The following is a 12,636-nucleotide window of genomic DNA, read 5'->3' as shown; positions in this document are numbered from 1 at the left end:
TTTAGGTACTTGCCAGGTACTTGTGACTTGGATTGGCCACAATTGGAAACGGGTTACTGGGCTTGATGGACCCTTGGTCTGACCAGTGTGGCATATCTTATGTTCTTATGTAAAAAAGAAGAAAAGTTTGAAAGGAGATATTGGAAAGACGAGACTTCTATATAGTACTGCTTGCCTCCTGAGGTGATAGTGTGGTCCCTCCCTCAGAGTGCCTTCAGTCCAGTATCCTTAAGCGGTGTGGTCCTAAATTTTAATTAACAGTTGAAGGCCAAGAGAGGCTCGGCAGTGAAGGCTTTAGCCCTCTTCTCAGCCAGGGTGGGTGAGCTTAGGTAAAAGTTTTTAAATTAAAAAAACAAAACAAAACAGCGAAAAGATGAAAGCAGGAGAAAGGATCTGTTCCCTCTGCGTTCAGCAGTCCCACTCACGTCTCTGGGGAGTTCTGTGAGGTGAGAAGGTAGTACAGGCATGGTGTGTTGAGCAGTCTTTTGGCTAGGCCCCGTTCCCAGGGGTTCTCCCCTTTTGACATGTGGTAGGCCGCTAGGTAATTTTGCATGTTTTTTGCTGCAGGCTGTTGACATGTGCCTGCATGACCATTTGTGCATCTGTTTTTGCCTGTGCATCCCATTTGGGCATTCTTCCTTCTGGATGCACATCTTAGGCGTTTTCCTTAGTGTCTGTACTGGGCGCCAAGTTTGGGTGTCTAGTTGGACGAGCAGCCTAGGCATGTGTGCTTGAACACACATTTTTTGTGCATCCATTTTAGGATGGCTTATAGGCGTGGGTACTCTAGGTGCAAGCCTTTGCCAGTCTGTATGCTTACAACCATGGTGCCTACAGTGAAGAAACCTAAGCATTTAGCTATTTGGGCTGCATGCCACATAAGGGTCATTCAGCCAGAACTTTCTTTGTCTGTGTCAGTACTATCTGGATGCTTGGAGAGATTTACCTTCTTCTGATTTTGCCGGTGATGGTCCATCTCTTTGGTCTACAGGTCTAAGGGCGACACGATGGGTGTGTCCCCTTCTTTGATAGATCCACGGGCCGAGTCATTAGGGGACACTAGCTGTCAGGACATCAGGTTTGGGCCTATGGGGCCTGAAATGAACCTGTCCTCCTTTTCCTGGGTGGAATCCTTCCAGGGATTGCAGACACTTCTACAAAGCCAGTCTTCTGAATTGGCAATACCTATTAAGGTAGGTCCATGTGCTCCAAGTGCTCAGCTGCCTGTTTCTACAGTCAAGCGCTGTGGCGCAGTGCAGTCCGATAAGGCTAGAATGCAGGTGGATCAAGATGATACTGATGATGGTGGTGGCTCTTCTGGTAAGGAGGGGACATTCCCCCAGATTTAGAGCCATATAGAATTCTTCTTCATTTATTTCATAGAGATGAATTGCCGAGCTTGATCTCAGACCTTGAAGACCCTCGGAGTGATTGGGACTGACTCCTTAGGGGTGCAGAAGAATGATCCTATTTTGGTCACCCTACACAAGGCTTCTTTATTTATTTATTTATTTATTTATTTATTTAACATTTCTTATATACCGATATCTGTTCGCATATCGTATCTGTTCACAGTGAAACAAAACTTTGGGCATTGCCCTTACATATAACAGATAACATATTGAACTCGGTTTCTTTCTCCTCCTGGATGCAATCCAGGAATTGATTGATCTGGAATGGAGTGCGCCAGAGGCATTCTTTAAAAGGGGACACATCTTGGCAGGTTTATACCCCTTGAATCTGCAGGCCAGATAGCAGTTGCATTACCCTAAGGTGGATACCTTGGTTTGTTCTGTCAAGTGTCACCATCCCAGTAGAGGGAGGTGTGGCACTGATGGATACTCAGGATAGAAGGATTGAGGCTATCCTAAAGCAAGCCTTTGAGGGTGGTGGCAATGAACTTACAAATTGCTTCTTGTTGCACCTTGGTAGCTTGGGCTACCTTGGCTTTGTCAAGAATCTGGTAGCACCATGTCTGATCTTGGACCTATGGTAGAATCGGGAGCTGCCTTCTTAGCTGATGTGGGTTGAGACTTGGTTTGCAAAGCTGCCAGAAGTGCTGCTTCGGTTATTGCAGCTAGGCGGCAGCTGTGGATGTGCCACTGGTCAGCGGATAATATTTTAAAGTCCAATATTACCAAGCTGCCCTTCAAGGGCTTGTTTTTGTTTGGCAGTGAATTGTAAAAAGTGGCAAGTAAATGGGAAGAGACCCAGGTTCCCCGATTGCCAGAGGTCAAGTTTTTGGCTTTATAGGGGAGGTTCTTCCCAGAGGTCCTGTCCCTTCTGCCGGTCTCAGCCAGATCATCTCATGAAGGGAATTTCCCTGAAGATGCTGGATTGGTTGGTACTCACAATAGATGTGAGGCTCCAGGGCTGGGGAAGCTCACTGTCAGGAGTCGGTGGTACAAGGGCGCTGGAATACAACAGTGCGGCAGTGGAGCATTAACAGACTGGAGGCATATGCGGTTTGGTTAGCATGCCTGCGGTTCACTGAGTGGCTAGAGGCTCAGGTGGTTCGGATTATGACTGATAGTGCAACAACGGTGGCTTATATCAATCATCAGGGTGGAACTAAGAGTCAGCAGATGTTGGAGGAGATAGATGCTGCTCCACCCGCACCATGAGCACATCTCCTAAGCATATCCGCCTCTCACATTACTGGAAAGGACAATATCAAAGCCTATTTCCTCAGCAGGAGAAACTTGGACCTAGGAGAATGGGAGCTGGCGAGTGAGGTCTTTCAGCTCCTGGTAGACTGCAGCCTACCAGATCCAGACCTGTTGGTGACCTTCAACAACGCGAAAGCTCCATGCTTCTTCAGTCACAGGCAGGCCCAAATGCGATGGGCATAGACGCCCTCATTCGGGAGTGGCCATGCTGTGCCCTTCAGTATGCATTTCTGCCCTGGCCTTTGATAGGCAGGCTAGTCCAGAAGATTGCAAGTCAATCCAACACAGTCTTTTTAGTGGCTCTAGATTGGGCTTGGGGTCTGTGGTATGCCAATCTCCAGAGACTTCTGGTGGACAGTCCCCTCAGTCGGATCTGTTACATCAGGGACCCATTCTACACGAGGATCTGGTCAATTCTGTCTTATGGTTTGGCCATTGAAAGCGCTTAGTTGTTGAAGCAGGTTTATTCACCTGCTGTAATTTCCACTCTACTTCAGGCCCAGAAATGTTTTACTTCTTTTTTTTTTTTCAGATTGTAGTTTTCTTGATGACACACAAGCACTATCATTACTTAAACATGTATAAAGTCCATATAAACATAAACTACAGTAATTGCCTCCAATAAAACAAAATAAAATTACACACTTTGTGAAAAACAGTGTATCACTCACTTGTCTAGCCTATGTTAGAGTTTGGGAGGGTCTTTGAGGTCTGGTGTTCTGAGCGAGTTACTTAACAGCTCAAGGTGGATATTCCTTTGATTTTTGGAATTTTTACAGGGTGGCTTGCTTACGGATTTGGCCCTTAACACCTTGAAGGTTCACGTTGCAGCCGTGGCTTGTTATGGGAGAAAGACAATGAAGGGCCTTTGTCTTCCCATCCGGACATGTCCCATTTGTTGCAGGGAGTTGAGCATCTTTGCCCCCCATTGTATCTTCTGGTGCTTCTGTTGGACCTTAATTTGGTCCTCAAGTTCTTGGCAAGTCCGACTTTTCAACTGCTGTGTTCTCTTTCCTTGTGGCTGCTTAACTTGAAGGCAGTTTTTCTGGTAGCAATCTGTTCAGTATGTCGGGTCTCTGAACTGCAGGCTCTTTCCTGGGTGTGATTAACTTTGGATTGTGCCCTCCTTTTTGACCAATGTGGTTTCAGAGTTTCATTTCAATCAATCCATTTCCCTGCCTGCCTTGGACAGAGAAGGAGATGAAGTTGAGTATTGCCTTTTGCATTCCTTGGATGTCATACGTCATTTAGTGCTTATATATCTCTGTGCTGACACCAGCCTGCCAGAATTCTCTGTCTCCAGCAGATGGTGGACAAGCTTCTGGTGCTGGAAGCTAAGGCCTGGTTAGGCCAAATGAACAGAAATATTCTGTATGTAGCTCTTATGAGGAAAGGCTAAAGAAGTTAGAGCTGTTCAGCTTGGAGAAGAGACAGCTGAGGAGGGATATGATAGAGGTCTACAAAATCATGAAAAGATTTGAATGGGTAAATTTGAAACTATTTACTCATTCAAATAATACAAGGACTAGTGGGCAATCCATGAAGTTAGCAAGTAGCACATTTAAAACAAATCAGAGAAAATTATTTTTCACTCAATGCACAATTAAGTTCTGAAATTCATTGTCAGGTGATGTGGTTAAGGCAGTTAGTGCAGCTGGGTTTAAAAAAGGTTTGGAGAAGTCCATAAACTATTTCCTAGCATGTAGCAGATAGACTCAGAACGAATGGGTATAGTGTGCTCGTGCTAGCAGTTGGAGACGGATCTGACGTCAGCACGTAATACATATACCCCTGCAGGAAGTGCAGAAGCTCAGTAATTTCCGTCTCCAAAGCAGTTTGGAGCTACCTCATGCTCGCTGAGCGTTCTTCCAAATTCTAACGATTAAATTCATAGAAGAATCCTACCTGAAGACGAGCCCCGCACTCCTGCGGTGATACCCTCGGGTCCCTTCCCCAGTTGAGTTTCCCGAGATGATTTCCGTGGTCCCTCTGAGGTAAAAGCCTCGGTCCGGTGGCCGAATCGCGGCGGGGACCTAACCCCCGAGTGAGAAGGGCTCGGGCGCGGCATAGAGGCAGCCTCGGTCCCGATCCGTTCGTGGTGAGGACTTGGTCCCCGAGTGAGACGAGTTCGGGCGCGGCTTAGAGGCAGCGGGTGCACTTCCTCGAGCGCGGCGGTGACTGTAATCACCCTCTCCCCCCGCAGCCGGAGACCGTCCAGGTCGCAGCCGGGAAGCACCGAAGATCAGGTAAGGCGTACATCTTTACTTTTGCTGGTCTCCGAAGAGCGAGGATTAGTGGGGTCTGCCTACGTGGAAGCCCGCCATTTTGCCTGCCTGCTCGCCGTCGCCATCTGCCCTGGTTCGTCGCCTCGATCTAGTGTTCAGACCAGACTAAGCGCACAGGCAACGGGCGCGTATGTTAGGCGCCTGAAAGTAATTGGGCGCATATTATATTGTTTGGGCGCACGTTGATGGGCGCACATCTTTCGCGCATATTAAAAGGCGCATACTTTCGGCTGGGAGCGCACCGGCGCATAGAGATAACAGACGCGATGGAGTGTATGAGAGCCCATGCGTCCACAGAGCCGGCACCTCCAGAATCAGGCATAAGAGTTCTAGGCCTCTGCTCAGCATGCCACTTCAGCGCCACACAGAGCGAGGAAGCAGACTCCCTATGTGCCCAATGTGAGGAGGCCCTGGGAGTTCCAGGCCAGGGCCGGTCCCAGCCCAGATTAATTGCCAGTTCCTCAGGGAACACCCCGTACCTAGCAGGCTGAGGTGAGCAGCCGGGGAACCCTAGAGACCTGGTGCCCCTAAGGCTAGAACCTGCTTCGCTCTCCTGGGTGGAATTATTCAAGGGGTTCACGCCTTTGTCAAAATTCAGTCTGATCCCCGAACGGACCCATACGTACCGGATGACCCTGCCCCTGGACCCTCTACACCTAGGCACGGCCACCCGCCACCCGGAAGCCCCACTTATGGGGATTCAGATTGCTCTGAGGAAGAAGGCGAGCTCCCCGAGCAGGGAGAACTTCCCTCGGGGATAGAGCCGTATCGAAACATGAGACGCTTCTTTCTTAAGGAGGATCTCCCAGACCTGGTCTCTCAATGCCTGTCGGAGATGGCTATCCCGGGCCAAGACACCCCAGGGGAACCTAGAATGAATCCCCTGCTAGAGGGCCTTCATCAAACAGCTCACCATTTTCCCCTCCTTCGAGCAGCACAGCAGCTAATCGATCTGGAGTGGAATGCGCCGGAGACCTCATTCAAAGGGGGTCGGGCCTTGTCTAGCATGTACCCCCTGGACCCGGCAACCAAGGAGCTGCTGGCGTGCCCCAAGGTAGATGCCATAGTTTGCGCAATTGTGAAGCGCATCACCATTCCAGTGGAGGGAGGGGCGGCCCTCAAGGAAGCACATGACTGGCGCATGGACGCCATTCTGAAACAAGCCTTCGAGGTGGCAGCCATGTCCCTACGAATCGCGACCACCTGCACCGTGGTGACGCGTTCCTGATTATCACAAGCCAGAAACAACACACTGGGAGAAGAAATGGAATCAGCTCTCTCGTTCCTCACTGACGCTGCCTCCGACTTAGTTCGTACGGCAGCCAAGGGAGTGTCGTCATCAGTGGCAGCCAGGAGACAGCTCTGGCTACGAAATTGGTCGGCCGACTCCTCCTCCTCCAAGACGCGCCTTACAAGAATGCCCTTTAAGGGATCCCTCCTGTTCGGCAGCGACCTCGAGAAACTGGCTAACAAATGGGGCGTCTCTCTATTACCCCGTCTACCAGAAGACAAGTCAAGGAGGAACCAGCGCCCTTTTCCTAGGCCATCCAGAGGTAGAAGCTCTCAACGCTTCAACCCCTACAGGACTAGCTACCAAGCACCTCGTTCTCAGACCAGGAACCAGTCTTTTCGGACCAGGCACAACAAGAGGGGAACTGGCTCGGGTTCGGGTCCCGGCCGCACCCCACAATGGGAATCAGCTGACCCATCTGGGGAAAGAAGCCATAGGGGGCAGGCTAACCCATTCTATGGCAGATGGGTCGAGATTACTTCGGACCAGTGGGTCCTCGCCATCATCCGAGAAGGGTATTACCTGGACTTCCTTCATCCCCCTCCGGACAAGTTTGTGGAATCTCCTTGTCCACCCCTCAAGAGGGCGGCACTGGAAGCTACCTTGTGGAGGCTCCTGTCCCTAAAAGCCATAATCCCAGTGCCTGCATGGGAGATAAAGTCTGGGCATTACTCCATTTATTTCATCGTACCCAAGAAGGGGGGGGCACCTTCAGACCCGTCTTGGACCTCAGGTCAGTCAACCGGCACTTAAGGGTCCCAGGATTTCGCATGGAAACTCTGCGGTCAGTCCGAAGTGCAATACAGCCAGGGGAGTATCTCACATCCCTGGACCTGTCAGAGGCCTACTTGCATATCCCAATCCATCGGGATCACCAGCGCTACTTACGCTTCAAAGTCCTGAAACAACACTTTCAGTTCCGGGCTTTACCCTTCGGGTTAGCCACCGCGCCGCGGACCTTTACCAAGGTAATAGTAGTGGTGGCGGCGTCACTCAGGAAGGAAGGAATTCTCGTCCATCCCTACTTAGACGATTGGCTGATCAGGGCAAAGTCACTGGAGGAGAGCCACCGGGCAACCAACAGAGTTATATCTCTTCTGGAAAGCCTAGGATGGGTAGTCAACACAAGAGTTCCCTACAGCCTTCACAGTCGCTGGAATACCTAGGACTCCGATTCGACACCCAGGGAGACAGTCAGCCTGACCTCCAAGAGGAGATCAAAACTCCGGAATCGTTTACAGACTCTGCTGAGCACCACCCGGCCCACAGCTTGGGATTACCTACAGGTCCTCGGCCTAATGGCGTCTACTCTGGAAGTGGTACCATGGGCACGGGCTCAAATGAGACCGTTACAGCGCGCCCTCCTATCTCGGTGGAGCCCACGGTTACAGAACTACACCGTGCATCTACCTCTACCGGCCAGAGTACGGAATCAGTTACGGTGGTGGCTGCAGCCCAGCCACACAAGCCGGGGGTCAAAAACGTCCTCCCCAACCTGGACCCTGCTCACTACAGATGCCAGCCTGAGCGGCTGGGGAGCACACTGCGAAGAGCTAACCGCCCAAGGGCGGTGGAACAGAGAAGAGTCTGGGTGGAACATCAACCGACTAGAGGCACGGGCAGTCAGGTTAGCCTGCCTGCAATTTGCCCACAGACTTCGAAACAGAGCAGTCAGAGTGATGTCGGACAATGCCACCACGGTGGCATACATCAACCGACAGAGTGGAACCAGAAGCCGACAGGTATCCTTAGAAATAGCCCCCCTGATGGCTTGGGCGGAAGCAAATCTCCAGGACATCTCTGCCGTCCACATCGCCAGGAAGGACAACACCACGGCAGACTTCCTCAGCAGAGAAAGCCTAAACCCGGGGGAATGGCAGCTGACATCCACGGCCTTCCAGATGATTGTGGATCAGTGGGGGACTCCGGGCATGGACCTACTAGCAGACAGGTCCAACGCTCAAGTACCCAGATACTTCAGTCGCAGGCGAGATCCTCTATCCCACGGGATCGACGCCCTGGTGCAGCCATGGCCTCAGGGGATCCTGCTATATGCCTTTCCCCTACGGCCCCTGCTGAGCGCCATTATACACAAGATTCAGCGGCACAGAGGCCTAGTTCTTCTGGTGGCCCCGGACTGGCCAAGAAGAGCCTGGTACGCAGACATGAGAAGACTACTGGCAGGGCATCCTCTACCCCTGCCCCCTCACAGGGACCTGCTGCGACAAGGTCCCATCCTCCACGAGGATCCAGCTCTATTCTCTTTTACGGTCTGGCCATTGAGAGGGCTCGACTGAAGAAAAGGGGATACTCGGGGTCGGTAATAGATACAATCCTCCGAGCACGCAAGTTCTCCACATCACTAACTTATATAAGGATCTGGAGAGTATTTGAAGCCTGGTGCGAAACTCGCAGCACCAATCCACATGCCGCTAAAATCCCCATCATTTTGGATTTCCTGCAAGATGGGCTTCAGAAGGGTCTGTCCCTCGATTCAATCAATGTTCAAGTGGCAGCGCTATCCTGCTACGGCCCCAGGTGTGACTGCAACAGCATTGCCACACACCCAGACGTTTCACGTTTCCTGAAAGGAGTCAAACAATTTCGCCTGCCACTGAAATGGCCAGTGCCCCTGTGGAACCTCAACCTAGTTTTGGAATTCCTAGCGGGACCCACCTTCAGACCCCTCCGAGGCCTGTCCCTCCGTTTGTTAACCTTGAAGATGGTGTTCTTGCTGGCCGAATGCTCAGCACGCCTCATCTCAGAGCTACAAGCGCTGTCCTGCCGCGATCCGTTTCTCAGAATCACCCCAGGGGCTATCCACCTTCGCACGGTTCTTTCCTTCTTACCCAAAGTAGTCTCACACTTCCACCTCAACCAAACCATATCCTTGCCAACCATGGCAAGGTTGAAGAAATCGGAAGCAGGTCGAATACTGCGTCATCTCGACATCGGCAGGCTGCTGTCCAGATACCTGGAAATGTCGGAAATAGTACGAAAGACGGACCACCTGTTCGTCCTTCACAGTGGGAAGAGGCAAGGAGAAGCGGCCTCATTGGCGACTATTGTTCACTGGATCAAAGAAGTTATCAAGGCGGCCTACGTAGAAGCGGGAAAACCACCACCTCTACGAGTCAAGGCTCACGCTACCAGAGCACAAGCAGCCTCCTGGGCAGAAACTAGGATGCTGTCGCCTGCAGAGATATGTAGAGCGGCAACGTGGTCCTCCATCCATACCTTCTCCAGATTCTACCGTCTGGACGTCCAGGCCAGGGAGGACACAGCATTTGCAAGGGCAATCCTAAACGGACCTCGGGCAGCCTCCCACCCAGTCCAGGAGTATCTTTTGTACATCCCATTCATTCTGAGTCCATCTGCTACACGCTTGGAAATGGAGAGGTTACTTACCTGATAATCTCATTTTCCTTAGTGTAGGCATATGGACTCAGCATCCCGCCCGGCTGCTGATTATATATGGGGATTCACCGTTTCAAGGTAAGCCATGTTTCCTTACATAGGGCATCCACCCTGCCAGGTGTCGACGCCTTCCGGTTGAGAACACTGGCGGTCTCCAGCTACTGTCAATCTGTCAGGTTAATCATGTTCAGTTAATCAATCAGTCAGTCACACATATATATACATAATGCTTTTGCAAGGAAGATTACTGAGCTTCTGCACTTCCTGCAGGGGTATATGTACTGCGTGCTGACGTCAGATCCGTCTCCAACTGCTAGCACGAGCACACTATACTCATTCGTTCTGAGTCCATCTGCCTACACTAAGGAAAACAAGATTATCAGGTAAGTAATCTCTCCAATTTGAGTCCTAGATCAGTTAGGTGATGACAGAGGGGGAGGAGGTATATGTTAAATAGCGTGGAGGAGAGGGAAGAGCCTTGTGGTACACCTTGGGAGAGGGAGAAACGTGAGGATTCTGATTGGCCAAATTTGACAGTGAAACATCTGTTAGTAAGATAGGATTTGAACCATAGAAGTGCAGTGCCAGAGATGCCGATGTCGGTTAGGCGGGCAATGAGGAGGTCATGGCTTATCGTGTCGAAGGCAGCGGAGATGTCGAGGAAGGCAATAAGAAAGTTTTGACCTTGGTCGAGGCCAGTGAGGAGGAAGTCTGTGAGGGATAGGAGGAGGGTTTCGGTACTTAAATTTTTACGAAAGCCAAACTGTGCTGCATGGAGTATGTTGTAGTCCTCAAGGAATGCTATGAGCTGTGTATTAACTACCTTCTCCATGATTTTAGAGATGAAAGGGAGATTGGAGATGGGGCGGTAGTTAGTTGGGTCTTTGGGGTCTTCTTGAGCAGTGGTTTGACTATGGCATGTTTAAGGGGGTCGGGGATGGAACCTGAGGAAAGGGAGCAGTTAATTAGGTCGGCTAGGGGTGCAGCAATGGTGTTGGGGATGGAGATGAGGTTTTTGGTTGGTATAGTATCGGAAGGATGGGATGCAGGCTTGGATTTTTTAAGGATAGTCTCAATTTCCTTAGGTGTGGTGAGTTCTATGGTGTCAAGTGAGGCGGAGTTACGGTATAGATATTGAACAGGACCGGTCCCAACACTGATCCTTGCGGCACTCCGCTTAACACCGCTCTCTCTTCAGAGTAAGTTCCATTTACCATCACACATTGTCTTCTGTCCGTCATCCAGTTTGCAGTCCACGCCACCACCTCGGCACTCACTCCTAAGCTTCTCATTTTATTCACCAGCCTCCTGTGCGGGACTGTATCAAAAGCTTTGCTGAAATCCAAGTAGATGACATCGAGCGCTCTTCCTCTGTCCAATTCCCTAGTCACCCAGTCAAAAAAGTCAATCAGATTTTTCTGACATCATCTTCCCCTGGTGAATCCATGCTGCCTCTGGTCCAGCAAGTCTACCAACTGTAGATAGTTCACTATTCTTTCTTTCAGCAGCGACTCCATTACTTTTTCCACCACCGAGGTTAGGCTAACTGGTCTGTAGTTACCAGCCTCCTCTCTGCTCCCACTCTTGTGAAGCGGAACCACCACCGCTCTTCTCCAATCACTCTGCACCACTTCCGTTTCTAGGGATCTATTGAACAGGTCACACAACGGACCCGCCAGCACATCTCTGAGCTCCCTCTGTATCCTGGGATCAATCTCATCAGGCCCCATGGCTTTTCCACTTTCAGTTTCCCCAGCTCTTCCCATACATTCTCTATTGTAAATGGAGTTACATCTACTCCACTCCCCTCCAGTTTCTTGTTAACCAGCGACGGTCCTTCTCCAGGGTCCTCTTTAGTGAACACCGAACTAAAGTATTTGTTTAATATTTCTGCCATTTCTTCGTCTCTCTCCACACATTGATCCTTTTCACCTTTCAATTTCACTATACCACTTTGAACTTTTCTCCTTTCTCTGATGTATCTGAAAAATGTTTTGTCACCTCTCTTTACCTCTTTGGCAATCCTGCTTGACTTTTTGCCGTCTTGATTACTTTCTTTGTCTCCCTCAGTTCTACCAGGTATTTCTCTTTGTGCTCCTCCCTTTGGGATCCTTTATATTTCTTGAACACTGTTGTTTTAGCTTTTATTTTGTCAGCTACCTCCTTTGAGAACCAGATAGGTTTCATTTTTCTTTTTCTTTTCTAACATATAGATTAGTTGCCTTGGTAATTTGCTCCTTTTAGTTTGGTCCACTGTTGTTCCACATCTCTCTTGTTCTCCCAGCCTTCTAGTTCTTCCTCCAGGTACTTCCCCATTTCATCAGTCTGTTTTTGAACTGCAAAACTCGGGTCTTCGTGCTTCTTCTCCGTATCCTATTAGTGATATGAAATCATATACCGTTTGATGATCACTGGTGCTGAGGTGGGCGCCCACCTGGACATCAGAGACATTATCTCCATTAGTGAGCACTAAATCGAATATAGCTCCCTCTCTCGTGGGTTCCATTACCATTTGTTTGAACAAAGCCCCTTGCAGGGCATCCACTATTTCTCTACTATTTTTAGATTCTGCAGAACGGATTCTCCAGTCTACATCCGGCAGATTTAAAGTCTCCAATGATCACCACTTCTCCCTTCTTTCCCATCTTTTGGATGTCTTCAACCAGATCTTTGTCATGCTGCACAGCTGTCAAGAACGAGTGTCTGTGGGTCACAGGTCTTATCCTACCTGAGCCCACTGTAAATCTTTTTCCTTAACTTTTGGTTTTTCTTTGGTAATGGGGAATTAATTCTTGAATAATGTAAAGTGGATGATACTTTCTTTATTGAAGCTAATTCAGCTTTAACTTCAGCCAGCTCCTTTTTCAGGGAAGAGATGGTAACAGACAATGAAAGGGGAAGGCAATGTGTAGGAGAGAATAAATTAGGAGCCTTTCTCCCCAAATTTGCAGGAGGCACTTACACTTTTCTATAC

The 12,636-nt window shown here is 49.7% G+C and overlaps 1 protein-coding gene across 6 annotated transcripts in view; it reads left to right on the top strand.

Annotated features, from left to right (window-relative positions):
• The window catches only part of TDRD12 (tudor domain containing 12), a 387,684-nt gene that overhangs the window by 212,834 nt on the left and 162,214 nt on the right, over nucleotides 1–12,636 (top strand). The window lies entirely within an intron of this gene.

This window comes from Rhinatrema bivittatum, chromosome 7, assembly GCF_901001135.1.
Source record: "Rhinatrema bivittatum chromosome 7, aRhiBiv1.1, whole genome shotgun sequence".
NCBI lineage: Eukaryota > Metazoa > Chordata > Amphibia > Gymnophiona > Rhinatrematidae > Rhinatrema > Rhinatrema bivittatum.
This window is presented reverse-complemented; position numbering and strand designations above follow the sequence as displayed.